Here is a 13,135-nt window from a genome sequence, read left to right as displayed (position 1 = left end):
CGCCCCCAGTCGGAAGTGACGGAGACGAGCTAGCGCGTCGAAGCTACCTCTATGGTTTTCCTCGCGCTCCTGAGTCGGGAAATGGCCGCTGTGTAGCTACAACAGAGATAAATCCCGGGGACCGAGTTTCCGCGTGTTAGGTAAGCCCTGAACTGAATTCCTATTACTCAAGGCGCCGTGAGGACCGAAGGCGGGTGAATATTGTGGGCTCTTTTGTGGGTGGTGGCGCGTCGGCGGGGAAAAGAGAACCCCGGGACGCTGCGCCGTTATTTGTGCGCTTTCCTCTCAGCTTTTCCCCGGGCTTCGAGACGCCGCCAGCTTCCGAGACGGTGGGAGTAGGGTGGGGTGCGTCGTGCGGGCGGCGCGCGCGCTCGCGACTGCGAAGCTGGCTCGGCGGCCGGAGACCGCGCGGCCCGGCCTGGCGCGTGCGCACACGGCTCCCTTTTTCCCCTAGCCCTTCCCCCACTTCTTCTGGCCGGACCCCTGCGCGCGCCCGCCTGGACGCTCTGCGCACGCGCGCCCCCTCCTTTTTTCCCTTCCCCGCCTACGGCGTCCGCCGCGGCGCGTGGCGCCCCTTGTGTCGGCGTCTCATTGGCTGCGAGCGTTATCTTTCTTTCCGGCCTTTGGGTCTTGGAGGGAATAACCGTGTCCTGCTGCAAAGTGCGCTGGGCAAGTGGACTCCCTTTTTCAAATCCTTTCTCCGGCTCTAGATTACCAATTGGTTTAGGCCTCATTTTTTGTTAAGCTGCCCAGGTTTAGGCTTCTGTTCTGTAGCTTCTTGTAACTGACTCCAGTGCCTGTGTCCAGCCCCTTGTGTTGCGGGAACGGTTTCTCTGGTGTTAATCATCTTGGTTCCTCTAGCAACCTACTTCGAAAGGAACTTCGTACACGCTTGACTCTTAATCGTCGGTGCCTGGTAACTGTTTCTTACTGGGGAGATCGAGTCTTCGCTGTTGGATCTGAGAGTGTGTCTGCCATTTCCTGGCCGAAAGGGCAGTTTTCCAGTAGGACAACAGCCAGGTGTAAGCCAGGGGCTTTCTACCTCCGAACACCCAGTCTTATTTTATCACCTGCGATCCTGGCCAGCTTCAGTGAAATGCTCCGCAATTTAGGGGGACCCTGTTTCAAATAATTCAGCTCATTTGTCAGAAGAGTTGTAGGAGTGGTGGGTTGAGGTTATAGTCTATGCCCTTATTTTAAATAATCAGTTAGGTTCTATTCAATTTTTTCTTGTATGGATTAAGCAATAGTACTGGCAACTACTCTTTTATGGCACTGGTAATTTAATCCAGGGGCATCATTCTACCTCTGAGCTACACCTTCATCCGTATTTTTTGTTCTTTATTTTTTTATTTTTTGGTGGTACTGGGGGTGGAACCCACAGGCTTTCTACCTCCGGGCTATACTCCCAGACCTATTTTATATTTTATTTGGAAACAGGGTCTCACTAAGTTGCTGAGAGCCTCACTAAGTAGCTGAGGCTGGCTTCGAACCTGCTCGATCCTCCTGTCTCAGCCTCCCAAGTGCGGGGATTACAAGGGTGCGCCACCACGCCCGGCCTGTTCTTTATTTTGAAACAGGGTCTCACAAAGTTGAGGCTGTCTGCGAACCTGTGATCTTCCTATCTCAACTTCCTGGCAACTACTATTTCAGAATTCAGGTTCCAGAATTGAAGTTAAGACTTAATGTCAAAAGCAAATCAAGAATTTGAATTATTGGCTACTTCAGACTTGAAATTTATTTTCACAGAGAGAGAGAGAGAGAGAGAGAGAGAGAGAGTGTGTGTGTGTGTGTGTGTGTGTGTGTGTGTGTGAGAGAGAGAGAGAGAGAGAGAGAGAGAGAGAGAGAGAGAGATAGAGAGAGATAGATATGTGGTACTGGGGATTGAACCGAAGGGCATTTTACTTATGAACTACACCGCCAGGCCTATTATTTTGAAACAGGGTCTCAGTAAATTGCCGAGCACCTCACTGAAGCTGGCTAGGATTGCAGGTGATCTCAGCAACTTAATGAGACACTGCCTTAAAATATAAAATAAAGCTGGGTTGTGTAGCTCAGAGGTAGAAAGCTCCTGGGTTCAATCCCCAGTAGTGCACACAAACATACAAAACAAAACAACCTTTACATAGGATAAATTGTTACCAGTTTTTTTCACATTTTGTGTGATCTTACCAATACAAGATAAATAATTTGACAGGAAGGCTTATGTGTCCAAAGTAGCTCATAGTAAATACTGTAAAACCTATCCAGTGATGTTTGTGGCATCTTGTTTTAAGCATTTTAAACTTTTCATCATTACATTGTGGTCAAAACTGGAGTCCCCTACCTAATCAGATGATTAAAATTAAGGAGAAAGTTTAGCTGAAGTAGATTATTGGCTTCCCAACAGGAGTATTTTAGGACATGGTGATACACTTGTAAAAAGTATTTCTCACCACCACCCTCCTGTCTACTCATTTATCGAACAAAATATGCAGGCAACAAGGTTTACTAGATTAACTGAGGAGACGGCTGGTAGAAATGGACAAAGTTTTTTCAGTTCTATGTACATTTGGGAGTTACCAGAAACTACATTTGAAATCATTTGCTGAATACTAGCTGCATTCTGCTCTACAACTTACAGTGATTTGTTATTTAACAAAAAACAGATAAGGAAATCAAGACCAATGTATTTCTGGGTAGTAAATGGTCAAATGTTGAGATTATAGTTGTAGAATATGAGTTTGTTCATTATTCACATCTAGCTTCTTAAACATTGGTAATCAATATTACTTAAGTCATAAGCATTTACTATTTCAACTGCCAAGACTGAGTCTCGTGAAGATAGTGACAATACAAGGCTACATTGGCTAATATTTTGGAGTTTTCAAGTACTTCAAGTTTACTTGATCCAGTGTTTTTCTGTTTAGATGGAGGACAAAAAAGTAAACCTAAGGCCACATAGGCCAGGGAATGTCACAGCTTGGTTATCATGCAGATACTCTGGTTCACAGTACCATGCTTTCAGCAAGATGACAAGCTTAATGAAGAACTAAAAATTTGTAACTAAGCCTTCCTCATCTTTTTAAAAATTTCATCTATGGAAATTTCAAACAGAAAACAATAATTTAGTAAACTTATATTATCTAAACTTAATCATTATCAAAATCTTGCCAGTTTTATTTACTAATAGTTTTAATTTTTATAGAGTATTCTAAAGCAAGATTCCAGCTGGGCGTGGTGGCGCACGCTTGTAATCCCAGCATTCAGGAGGCTGAGACCCGGAGGATCGCGGTTCACGGACAGCCTCAGCTACTTAGTGAGGCCCTCTGCAACTCAGTGAGACCCGGTTTCAAAATAAAGAATAAAAAACAGGGCAGGGGGTATAGCTTGGAGGTCGGGCAGGGGGTATAGCTTGGAGGTCAAGTGCCCCTGGGTTCCATCCCCAGACCCGCAAAAAAATAAAATAAAATAAAAAAAATTAAGATTCCAGAGATTTTTATTAAGCATTTCTGGAAAGATTTAGAAAATGTTGATTAATGCCATATCAAAATGTAAGAGTAACCTTGCATACAAGAGTTATTTGAAGTAAATTTACAGAACAACCTGCAGTAAGACTGTCACAAGTAGGTTTACCAATAGTGATAACTAATGCTTGAGTGCATAGCATGTATTATATATTAAGCATTTGTACATTCTTAGTTCATTTAACCATAAACCTATAAGTAAATTTGCAGAATTGGAAAGTGAAAGAGATTAAGTAGCTTGCCTATAGTGTTGGGATGCCATTTAATGGGTAAGCTGGAATTTGAGTCTAGTGTCTTAGAGTAATAGTCATGGAGTATTCTTTTTAGGATTTTATAAAGTGAGAATAGTTATTTTAAGAAGCGGGTTCAAATTCTTTGGACATACTCATGTGAAAACTTGGCTCAGGTATATTTGAAATGGTGTGATAGATATTGCAAACCATTTATTTTGAGGGGTTTGCTCTTGAGTAGTTTAATCGCTTGCCTTGTACTTAATCACTGTAATCTCACAAAAGATAGGCTTTGTTAAGGTGTTTATAGGCTTTACTTAAAAATACAGATACTTAGGAGGCTGAGACAGGAGGATCACAGGTACTCAGCCAGCCTCAGCTACTAAGTGACACACTATTTCAAAATAAAGAATAGGCCAGGTGTGGTGCTAATCCCCGCGCTTGCATGCCTTGCTGGCTTAAGAGACCCTGTTTCCAAATAAAAAAATACAAAATAGGTCTGGGAATGTAGCCCCTAAGTAGGAGGGCTTCCAGGAACCCCAGTGCCACACACACACACAAAAAAAAGAATAAAAAATAGGGCTGGGTGCATAGCTCAGAAGTCAAATGGTTCAATCTCCAGTACTGCAAAAACAAAACAGTTTTATCCTGTTTTTCTCACTGGTTGTTAAATCAGTTGGTTAAAGATTTATGTGGTATTTCATTCTCTACTTCTTAACAAGTGGGATCTGTTAGTGATTGTTGTAATAAAGGGGCGATGAATTTGGCATTTTCAATTCTATATGTTGCTTTTGGCCATATGAGGCATTGTTAGGGTATTGGAGAGAACACAGGAGTTGGGGCCTGGAGAAAAAAAATTCAGGAGTCAAATTCTGTGACTATGGGCCCTAAAAGGGCAATTACATCTGTTTTTGCTCCCAAACTTGCCCTTCTCCCAGATACTTGATCCCAAAACTGAGAGATTCTTGATTTTTCTCTTTTCCTCACTTCCTATGTTCTGTACCCCCTCCCTCCATCTACATACTGGATCTTGAATTTTTTCTTTTTTTCATCGTTAACCACCTAATCCAGGCAACCATTATGTTTAATTTTAGCTACCTAATTTATCTCCCTGCTTGCCATTTTGTGCTATTTATTGTCTACACAACAGCCCTCTTAAAATACAATTCTTATAGGCCGGGCATGGTGGTGCACGCTTGTAATCCCCGCACTTGGGAGACTGAGACAGGAGGATTGCACAGGTTCGAAGCCTGCCTCAGCTACTTAGTGAGGCTTTCAGCAACTTAGCGAGACCCTGTTACCAAATAAAATATAAAAAAGGTCTGGGAGTATAGCCTGGTGGCAGAAAGCCTCTGGGTTCCACCCCCAGTACCACAAAAAAAAAAAGAAAAAAAAAATATTATTCTGATGATGTGACTTCCCTGATCAATCCCTCTAGAAATTTTCCCGTTAGAGCTAGATATTATTTTATCTGGTGCACTCCTACTAATACTTTGGTATTTTTTGGGGGGGAGGGTGCTGGAAATTGAACCTAGAGGCATTCTGACTCTGAGCTATGCCTCCAGCCTTTTTATTTTTTATTTCTTATAATTTAAAAAGTAAAATAAAAGTACTGAGAATTGAACACAGAGGCATTCAACCTCCGACCTATACCCCCAGACTGATTTTCTTTCTTATTTGGAAATAGGGTTTCACTAGGTTGATGAGAGTCTCACCACTTGCTGAGGCTGACCTCGAACCTGTGATCCTCTTGTCTCAGCCTCCCAAGTACTAGGATGATAAGCATCCAGCACCATGCCTCGCTCATTTTTTATTTTGAATCAGGGTCTTGCCAAGTTGCTCAGGGTTTTGCTGAGTTGCTGAGGCAGGTCTTGAACCTGCAGTCCTCCTGTCTCTGCCTCCCAAATACTGGGATTTTGGCATGTGCTACTGTACCTGGCTCTGGCTTGATCCAGCTATTTCTTCTTGCCTTGTCTTGGACCCTCAAGTCCTTCATCACAGTGCCTTTTCTTACAATTTTCTCTGGGGTCTGTGATGTGTGTATTCTTTGTCCAGAATGATCTTTCCTTCATGGATATTTGCAGTGTTCCTTGGCTTTAAATGTTACCTTTTTTGAGTGTGTGTGGGTCTGGGGATTGAACCCAGGGGCATTCCACCTCCTAGCTATACCCCTGCTCTATTTTTTTTTTTAATTCTTTATTTTAAAACAGGGTCTCACTAAGTTGCAGAGGGCCTCACTAAGTAGCTGAGGCTGTCCATGAACTATGATCCTCCAGTTTCAGCCTCCTGAATGCTGGGATTACAAGCGTGCGCCACCACGCCCAGCTTAAATGTTCCTTTCTTAAAGAGGGTCCAGGGACTCGCTTTGTCATTATTCCTCCTATCCCTCCTCAACCCCACCAAATGGTGGTACGTATCTGTATTTGGTGTTTTCTTGTTTGTGTCTTCCCCTCACTGGATACTCAGAGTTTAAAATGCTGTATTCACAACAATAGGATAAATAGTACCTGGCAATAGGCACTTAGTACAACGTATTTTGAAAATTTAGAATTCTTTTTATTTGACAGATGGGATTAATACTTATGAGGTTATCAAAATTGAGGTGATTTTTATTTGAAGTCACCAGTTTTTGACACATGATCTGTATTTAGATGTATAGTTTACTATTTGTTACTGATACCTGTTCCACTGTAGTTGGTTTTTAAAGGGCAGGGACCTCTTACATAGTCACGTCTTATAATAACTAGCATAGTGCTCTCTGCACATAAACCGTGATTTAAAAAAATCATTTGAGAGCTGGCAATGTATCACGGTGATAGAACATGCTTAGCAGATGTGAGACCCTAGATTTGTTCCTCAGTACCACAAAAATAAAAATCCTAACTATTATATATGTGCATTTTATATACCATTTGAGTTCTTAGTGTGGTTACTTGAATATTCATTTGTGGATGTGAATAAGGATATATAGCTATGTGTCCAACAGCCTAGAGTTCCTACTCTTAGTTTTCCATTTCTGGTATACATTCTTGGAACATGAAAAAATTAGGATTTAGAGTAAAGATCTTTGGCCATTGATTCTTCGAATACTTAGAAATTAAAATTGGCCTTTTGGAATTGTTTTTGGAAATTGTTAGCTAAAATAATCTTTGTATCATTTCCAACAGTGAAATCAGTGATGCTGATTTCTAGGATAGAAGAAAGTTTCATAGTAGTACGTTAATTTAGAAGATTATATCTTTTTTCCTCTGCCCACTTGAAGATTTTGAAATTTTAGACACTAAGCCTATGTGAACTTTAGAAGCCCTTTTATTTTTGTATCTAAGCCTGCTTGGCTTTTTGATTTTGCTGCTTTTTATTTTAATGTTAGCCTTAGGTACTAGGTTTCTATTCTGTCCTGAACTACAGATCTCTTAATCTTCCTGGTTGTGGAGCCATTGTTATTTAGAGGATACCACCTTTTTGGTTCATTGATTCAGTCATCATCATGTCATATATTGGATCTTAAGCCAGGCGCAGTGATGCATGCCTGTAATCTCAGTACACAAGAGGCAGAGACAGGAGGAATGCAGGTTTGATACCCCTGGTGTCAGTAAGACCTTGTTTCAGAATAATTAAAAAGGGCTGTAGATGTGGCACAGCAGTAGAATTCTACTGGTTCAGTTCCCAGTAAACCTTCCCCCCTCCCCAGTTGGATCATCACTTGGTATGGGTCTTTGTAGTCATTTTCTTTTGGTACTGAGAATTGAACCCAGGGGCATTCTACCTCTTAGCCATACCCCAGCTCTTTTTATTTATTCATTTTGAAGTGAAGTCTCTCTGAGTTGGTGAGGCTGGCTTCAAACTTGGGATCTTCATGTTTTCAGCCTCCTGAGTACTGGGATGATTAGTGTGTACCACTTCACCAGCTATGGGTTTTCATCTTAGGATATGTTTTTTTTCTTAAGTTTGTTTTTGTTTTCTTGGAGTGCTGGCATCGATCAGTCTTGGTCTGTTTTTAATTTCTTCTCCCCTGTTAGCTTTTTACTGTCTTTAGCACATAATTGATAATCACTGAATATTATTCACAAGACCATCCTTTTTAGTCTTGATTATTTCTTAACATTTTGAACTAAATATATTTTCATAATAATGGTTGGTTAGGAACAGTATGTCTACATATACGAACATGCTTTTAGGCATACAATTTAGAGTTAACTGTGATGGCTACTCTATGAATTTTAAAAATCAGTTAAAGGAAGTGCCAAAAGGAAAAAAAAAGCATTAAGCTGTCATATTTTAGATGTTGTAACTACAGATTACATGATGTTTTCATGTGCCAAAATGGTATTGTTAACTACATTGGAATTTTCTGGTAGTATGAATTTTCTTCCATTTTTCTAAATTCTAATTAGCAGAATTAACTTAAGTATTTAAATTAAAAAGTTGCTTTCGATTACCTGATATATACTATATTGTGGTTTTAAAAAATGAGTTGCAAGTTTTTATGATTAAAAGTTTACTGCTGCCAGGCTGGTGGCGCACACTTTTGTAATCCCTGCGCTTGGGAGGCGGAGACAGGAGGATCGCGCTGGTTCAGAGCCAGCCTTGCTGGCTTAAGAGACCCTGTTTCCAAATATATAAAATAGGTCTCGGAGTGTAGCCCGGAGGTAGAAGGGCTTCCAGGAACCCCAATACCACCAAAAAAAAAAAAAGTTTACTGCTTCCTAAATCAGTTTCTCTTTCCCTAAGTCTATATTAGTTTATTACCATGCCTAGTGTATGTATTGTAAATAGTGGGTACTCATTTTGTCATACTCATTTTCTTTTTTTTTTTTAAACTAGGAATTTGAATTTAGAGTTTAGACTCTCCGAACCTTCTCTCCAGGAAGAAATTTAGTATCTCGAAGACTTACTGATCCTGCGTTAAAGCTCAAGGTAAATAGCATTCATTTCCTAGTTTTCATTTTTGACTTATTTGAGATAATGTGGCTGCTGAAATGATCTAGATGGAGTTAGTAAAAGCTATATGGTCTGAAGTTTTTTTGTTTCAGTGGTTTGTATGAAGTCAGATTTTAAGTTAGTTTTAGGAAAAAGATTCTTCTCTCTCCTACTTTTAGGTCTTTCTCTCCTGCTTTTAGGTTGTGTGTCTGCTTCTTCCACTTCTACACAAACCTCTACTAAAAGATTTAGAACATGTAATGCCACTTAAAAGCAAAACAAGACAAAAGACCCCAGTACTTAATTCATCTTCCCTAATGCAAACAAGAGGAGTTTCATAACTTAACTTTCCCCCCTCTACTTTGGTATTAAAGGTAATTAAGATGAATTCTTTATATGCCAAGCATTGTATTACATGAGTTAAAGGTATTTTGTCCTTTACAATTAAATGAAGTGTATGCTGTAATTTTTTTTTTTTTTTTTGGTGGTACTGGGGGTGGAACCCACAGGCTTTCTACCTCCGGGCTATACTCCCAGACCCATTTTTTATATTTTATTTGAAAACAGGGTCTCACTAAGTTGCTAAGAGCCTCACTAAGTAGCTGAGGCTGGCTTTGAACCTGCGTGATTCTCCTGTCTCAGCCTCCCAAGCGCGGGGATTACAAGCGTGTGCCACCACGCCTGGCTGTAATTTACTTATAATTGATAAAACCTATGATTCAGATTAAGGAATTTACCCAAGGCCACACAACTAAGGAAGTATCTTAGCCTGGATTGAATCCAGGTAGTATAAATACAGATGTCATGTTCTTAGCTTCTTTTAACCAAGTATGTTTTTTATAGGAGAGGAGGAAAAAGCATACCAATCCAAATTTTTGGGGCTGGGGTTTCCTTCATTATTACCCCTCCTTCTCCTCTAGACCCTCCATCACTACACTGGGGCTTTTCCTTCATTATATAAAATCCCTCTTGTATCCCTGTTACTCCCTAGCTTCTGCATATGAGAGAAAACATAAGACTCTTCACTTGCTGTCACTAGCTTAGCTCACTGAACATAATTCTCCATTTCCATCCATTTTCCTGCTAATGACATTTTTGTTCTTTATGGCTGAGTTGTGTGTATGTGTCATAATTTTGTATATCATTCATTTGTTGATGGATACTTAGGCTAATTCCATAATTTGGCTATTGTGAATTGTGCATAAACTTGGATATGCATGTATCACTATAATCTGAATTCAATCCCTTTGGAGTAGTATAACTGGATTGGATGTTGGATTCATTCCCAGAGGAATCTCCACACTGATCTCCATAGTGGCTGCACTAATTTAAGCTTACTGCTTTTAAAAAAACCAAAACCACCTAGGTCTTGGTCAGTACATTCTTTAAGCAGTCATTTATGGAAAGTTTTTGTACTTAAGTCATAAGCTGTACTATGGACTGGGGTATATCATTGAACAAAAGACAAAGGCATTGTTCTTGCTTTAACCAAGTTTCAGTCTAATGAATGGCCCTTAGTTAATAGTACTATGTGTGATACTATTCATATAATGTTATTAAAGCTAACTGAATAAAATGACCTGTATTTTTATTTTTCTTCTCTTGGTGCTGAGTCTCCAACTCAGGGTCTCACATATGCTAGACACTATACAGCACTGAGCTACACCTCCAGCTTTGGCCTTTTGTCTTGATACGAGAGTTTATTTTCCTAACCAGGACTTCATTAGTCTTCATTTATTTATTCTATACCAACCAAGCTCTTGATAAAATTTCTGAAATCACAAGCCGGGCGTGGTGGTGCATGCTTGTAATCCCCGCGCTTGGGAGGCAGAGACAGGAGGATCGCGCAGGTTCGAGGCCAGCTGTGTGCGCTGGCTTAGAAGACCCTGTTTCCAAATAAAAAAAGTATAAAAATAGGTCTGGGAGTGTAGCCCAGAGGTAGAATGGCTTCCAGGAACCCCAGTACCACCAAAAAAAAAAAAAAAAAAAAAATCTGAAATCACTTGGCAGAAGTTGCCACGAAACAGAACAAAGCAAAGAATCTTAAGTGTCAAGATGATTATGTAGACTATGTACACAGTACAGAACCTATGGCTTTTAATAAATCCAAAGTGGTTCCTTTATTAATACAGTGAAAATAAAATGGATTTTGCTTAGTTGTTGGGATCTTCCTATTAATTTCTAGCTGTTGTCTAATTCAAGTGTTTTTTATATCAGTGAAAAACTTATTTTCTTCAATTCTAATCAGAATGAATGTAAATTGCAAATATGTTCTTAAAGAAGTTTGAGAAGAAGCCAGATGTGGTTGCTCACACCTATAGTCCTTGTACTTGGGAGGCTAAGACAGGAGGTTTGCAAGTTTGAGGCCTGCCTCAACAACTAGGATTCTCAGCAATTTAGTGAGACTGTTTCAAAATAAAAAAAAGGGCTAGGGGTGTCCTTCAGAGGTAGAATTCCCATGTTCAATCACTGGTGTAAAATTATGAAAATGGCAGTATTTTGAAATCAAATAGCAATAAAATGTTACAGTTCTTGATGGTTTAGATTCCTTACTTTAGAGACTATAAATGGGATTTTTATACTGATTGTTAAAATAAGTTCTGAGACCCAGTTTGTCTCGTGTTCGACTGGATATCAGATCACCCTGTGTTAATGCTAAATTTGCTTCTGTGTTGTAGAATTATCCCACCTTTTTGAACACAATCTATATTTTTACTTAATGTCTTTTATGTATTTCTTGTTTACTTGGGTTTAAGAAGAACATGAGAATAAAGTGATTGTCTATCAGAGGATAATTGTTTTGTTTTGAAATGCTTGAGTTTTTAATTTCTGTTCTTTGAGGAGGAAGTTGCTACATATTCTACAATTTAACTACTTTTAGTATCTTGAGATACTGTAATAATACTGAGCAAAAAGATAGGTTGATAAAATAAGTGCCTTCACAAAATTATAGGAGATAATGACTTATAAGAATTGCAGGATATTAGAAGTTCAGTAAGTTGATTTTTATGGAAATGACTATATGTTCTGAGTATTAAGTTAGTGGAGATTTGGAAATAGTTATACAGTTGAACCTTGAGCAACAGGTTTGAACTTCATAGGTCTACTTTACATGGATGGTTTTGGGGAGGTTCGTGATAATTTGAATAAACTTGCAGACAAGCCATGTAATCTAGAAATAATAGAAAAAGTTAAAAAGTATGTCTTGAATGCATGAAATATATCTAGGTAATAGTTTATTATTTACTACCATAAAATATACACATCCTGAAAAAAACTAAAGTATCAATATTTAGCACAGTATATAGCTCCACTTGCAATTGAGAGAAATGTAAAGCTCTGTAGCTGAATAAAATTGGCTGTAGTATATACTTCTGTTACTGTTGTGGAGGGAGAGCTCAAGTGTTTAAGTGTATCCATTTCAAAAATGCCAGTTGTGTGATGCTAACCATTTCCTTGTGAGATAAATTTTGTATTGTGCTTTTCATTGTATATAATACATAGAACATACTTGTTAATTAACTTTTGTTATCAGTAGGGCTTCTGGTCATTAGTAAAGGTTTTGGGGAACCAAAAGTTATAATCAGATATTTGATTATATGAGGTCCCTGCCCCAACCCAGAGTTGTTACAGGGTCAGTTGTATATGGCACAATGTGGGAGGCAAAGATTGTATAGTCTTATAGAATTATCAAAAAGTTGAAAATGTGACATTTAAAGAATTAAAGAGTTAAAGAATTATTTGTATTTAAATTCTGTGAAAAGATTTTATTTTATAAATGAGTCCAGATACTGATTTCTGTACCTTACGAAGTCTGAGAGTACCATGACATGAGATGTAGTGTTTAGAAATCTAAAATACTGGGGCCCAAGTTATCTTGTAGTTCCTTATCTCTTTCTTGCAGTAATATCTCCAATTCCTTTATCTTTTTTTTTTTGTTTTTTTTTTTATCTTTGTAACGTTTACAGGCTGAACTAGGCACTGTCACATAAAACCATTTTTACTCTGTAGTCATGATTACTGTGAGCAGAACCCTGGCTCCAGCTTTTCAGACATTCAGTGACCTTTATTTTACCAGTAAACTATCCAGTATTGTATACATGGAATAATTGATAATAGGCTCATTTCAGGTTAATAGATACTATGATGACAGTCTGAGAGGTTTATTTATCTTTAGCATTGTGTGTTTGTTTCAGGTTTCTTCTCTATAATAGTCTGATATTGTTTGTCTTTTTTGCAGGAAAGGTAGGCATTTGTATTGGGCATGGAGTAACATCTCACAAGTTGCTATATTCTGATATTGGTCTTTCTGGCTTCTGCCGCTGCTTCCTTTTTGGATTGAGCCACATAGGTGGGGCACTCCATAGAAGTTTTTTTGTCTTCAGTATATACTACCTGACATTTGGGTGAAAACAAAGTTTTAGGCAAGGATAGTTAGCTTGTTTTGAGAAGAATGACAGTCTGTAAAATTCAAGGTGT

Source organism: Muscardinus avellanarius, assembly GCF_963383645.1.
Source record: "Muscardinus avellanarius genome assembly, chromosome: 8".
NCBI classification, from domain to species: Eukaryota; Metazoa; Chordata; class Mammalia; order Rodentia; family Gliridae; genus Muscardinus; species Muscardinus avellanarius.
Note: the sequence above shows the minus strand (reverse complement) of the source record.